This window comes from Phaenicophaeus curvirostris, chromosome 8 (assembly GCF_032191515.1).
Source record: "Phaenicophaeus curvirostris isolate KB17595 chromosome 8, BPBGC_Pcur_1.0, whole genome shotgun sequence".
Taxonomy (NCBI): Eukaryota; Metazoa; Chordata; class Aves; order Cuculiformes; family Cuculidae; genus Phaenicophaeus; species Phaenicophaeus curvirostris.
In genome coordinates this window covers 11,686,015-11,689,807 of record NC_091399.1, presented here as the reverse complement: position 1 = coordinate 11,689,807, position 3,793 = coordinate 11,686,015, and the positions used below count along the sequence as shown (strand labels likewise).

General features: G+C 55.0%; 1 pseudogene; it reads left to right on the top strand.

Annotated features, from left to right (window-relative positions):
* The first annotated feature begins 1,425 nt into the window (after positions 1-1,425).
* LOC138723178 (uncharacterized) lies at positions 1,426-3,793 on the top strand (annotated as a pseudogene).

Here is a 3,793-nt window from a genome sequence, read left to right as displayed (position 1 = left end):
TAGGGGCTTCGTGCACCTCCAGCGGATTAACTCCACCTGGAGGCCAGTCACAAGTGGTGTCCCCAGGGCTCAGTGCTGGGTCCAGCCCTGTTCAATGTCTTTATCCATTACCTGGATGAAGGCATCGCGTGCACCCTTAGCAAGTTTGCAAATGACACTGAGCTGGGTGGAAGCGTGGATCTGCTGGAGGGCAGGGAGGCTCTGCAAAGGGATCTGAACAGGGTGGACCGCTGGGCTGAGACCAATGGCATGAGGTTTAACAAGGCCAAGTGCCAGGTCCTGCACTTGGGGCACAACAACCCTGTGCAGTGCTACAGACTGGGAGAAGTCTGGCTAGAAAGCTGCCTGGAGGAGAAAGGGTGTTGGTTGACAGGGACTGACCATGACCCAGCAGTGTGCCCAGGTGGCCAGGAAGGCCAATGGCATCTTGGCTTCTATCAGAAATGGTGTGACCAGCAGGTCCAGGGAGGTTATTCTCCCTCTGTACTCGGCACTGGTGAGACCGCTCCTTGAGCACTGTGTTCATTTCTGGGCCCCTCACCACAAGAAGGATGTTGAGGCTCTGGAGCGAGTCCAGAGAAGAGCAACGAAGCTGGTGAGGGGGCTGGAGAACAGGCCATATGAGGAGCGGCTGAGAGAGCTGGGGTTGTTTAGCCTGGAGAAGAGGAGGCTAAGGGGAGACCTCATTGCGCTCTATAACTCCCTGAAAGGAGGTTGTAGAGAGGAGGGTGCTAGCCTCTTCTCCCAAGTGACAGGGGACAGGATGAGAGGGAATGGCCTCAAGCCCCACCAGGGGAAGTTTAGGCTGAACATTAGGAAAAATTTTTTCACGGAAAGGGTCATTGGGCACTGGAACAGGCTGCCCAGGGAGGTGGTTGAGTCACCTTCCCTGGAGGAGTTTAAGGGATGGGTAGACGAGGTGCTCAGGGGCATGGTTTAGTTTTTGATAGGAATGGTTGGACTCGATGATCCGGTGGGTCTCTTCCAACCTGATGATTCTATGATTCTATGTTTCTTTCCTTAGCCAAGCACTGCTGGTGAATGCGGATGAGTGCCCAGCACGTGTGCCATGGTGAGGCAGGATGCATGCCATGACCATCGTGGATTAATGGCCAGCACTCTGCTTCACCTGCCAGTGTGCTGTCAGCACCCACGGCCACACACCTCGTCTGGCAGGCTGCATCCCACTACTACAGGCAAACCCAGGTGGTCACAGGAGTGGGAGGATGGGATATGCCAGAGTTTGAGGGCAGCAGGATGGCACAGCCTGAGCTGGGCAAGGAGCAGGGGGAACTGTTTAACTGGGGGGGGAACGGTACAATATAACCAGTACAACAGCACGAGGTATTGTCTATGCAATGTCTATGGGGCATAGGGCGTGCGTCATGCTAATGGGTGCGTGGCATGGTGGGCATGTGTGAGACCATGCAAGGCTCCTGCCATTCATGGGTGCTGCTTCATTGCAGCAAGGCTTGGTGGTGCCAGACAGGCACTGAGGCATCCACTGTCCCGGTGACATGGAGGTGTGCTGAGATGCATTCAACTGCATGCCCCAGCCAGCATCTTGCTGCCCCAACTAGATGGTGAGACTCTCCAAAACCCTGCCCCTCTCCTGTCTCTCCATTCCTGGCACCAATAACTCCCTCCGCCTGTTTGGTGGCCAGAATCTGCGATGCCAGAGCAGGAGTCTGGAGGCCCAGCTGGCAACTGGCATCCACTTCCTGGATGTGCATTGCAAGCTGGTGCAGGGTGAGCTCCACATCTACCACCTCTGGACTTCCCAGAGGGCCAGCCTGCGGGGGCCGCTGCGCCACACCTTACGCTTCCTCCACACCCACCCCGGCGCATCAAGGGGGAGCTGCCCATCTTCCACCAGCCTGGCTTCGCCACCCAGCTGCACTGTTGCTTGCTGGAAGAGGGACAGGGCTGTGTGTGGTCCCAGGAAGAGGTGCCAACGCTGGGCCAAGTGCAGGGGAAGATAGTGGTGCTGGAGGTGCTGGCACAGGAGGTGCTGGGCATCCCCTATGAGCAGCTGAGCATTAGCGATGCCTGAAACGTGCTCTTGCTGGAGCACAAGTGGGACCGGGACCAGCAGCATCTGGAGAAGGCAACTAATGGAGAACCCACAACCATGCACCTCACCTTCTGCTCTAACAATGGATTTTTCACATGCCCTGAGAAGGTGGCCTGCTTCATGAACCCCTGCGGCGCTGGGGGAAGCAGGCTCTGCACTGAGGGTGGTCATCATGGACTTCCCTGGGGCAGGGCCCTGCTAGCTCATTGTGGCGAGCAATACCCCGCAAGCCAGTGGACACATCATGGCAGCCTCTGGCACCCTCATGGCATCCCCGTGGCACCCCTGTAACAAAGGGGATGGGCACTGCAGCTGGTGCAGCTCCACACACTGACCACGCTGGTGTCAATTAGGATGGACACTGCTCCCGGCCCCACACCTCTGCCAAAGGGCATCTGCTTCCATGGAGCAAAAGCAGGTTTCTAGCTCTTATTTGGCACCAGGAATCTGTGGGACGATAGTGTGATAGGGACAGAGGAGGACTGGCAGCTTCAGTTGAGCCAGGCAGCTTGGGGAGTTGCCCCTGGCATACCACTCCCCCTGAGGAGCCAAGTACAATCCCAGGACGGGGCTGGGCCATCTGAGTCCTCAGCAGAACATCAAGGACAGGTGGAAGAAGAAGGTCCTGCCTTGCGTCCTCTGGGGTTGGTGAGCACTGCCAAAATGCCTCTCTGCAAAACAGGCCTTTCTTTTTAAGGAAAAATAAAAATAAGCTAGGAAAGCACTCCCTAAGTTGCTTTGCCATTTCCTAGCAGAAAAGTACAGAAAAGACCTTTGCTTTTGCTGCTCAGCTGTGAAAGAGCCCGTATCCCTGTGTGCATAGCTGAAGAACACATAAATTGGTGTTTGTAACCATCTTGCTGTTAAAGCAGAGCTGTGAGAGGTCAGAGGAGGAGAAGCTAATTTCAAAGTTGACAAGGAATGGTTAGGAACATCCTTCCCCTCTTTATTTTATAATAGCTCTTCAGGGTTTTTTTCAAGATCTTGCTCCAAAAGTCAGGACTGTTAGAGAAAGGCAACGTTAGCTAACACCACTGATCCTGTGCCCACAGACCTGGCTGGCCAGCAGCAGTGATTCACATGGGGGCTACCCCATCCCCAGGGTCGCACAGCATGGAGATGCTGCACAGGGCAAAGCAGTTTGCAACAGTGCAGGGAGTGTGGACAGGGCAGTTTGTAGATCCACGAAAACAAAGCGGCTGAGACTTAAAAAAGACCTGAAAATGCTGAATGTGCCAAACCAGCAATTGAAATAGACTGGTAAGTCACAGGACACAGTAGCTCCTTGGAGCAGAAAGATAACTGAAATCCCAGAGGAGAAGGCATCAAACTGCTGGCTGTGCCGAGGCAGGAAGGTGAGGAAGAGAAGAGGAAAGCTCAGACCTGGCCTGCCAGAAGAGGAAGAATGTCCTCAAGGATGCTTCTGGGGGAAAGCACATCTGGGCTCAGTGCCTGCTGGGGGGGATGCCACAGGATTTCCTGGCTGGAAGAGAGGACATTGTTTGTTCTGTAGGGGCTGGCCCTGCCTGGAGACATGGCTCTTGGTGCTGAGTTTGTTCATCCACTGGCCCTGAGAGGGTTGCAGCAGCTCTGACCAGAGAACAGGGGAGGACAGAGCCCTTGCTGCAAAAGGCCACATGGGAGGGGAGCAGGCAATAGAGCATATGGGATGATGAAAGTGACAGAGGACTTGGTCCCTGGGCTTGCTTTATGAGATAT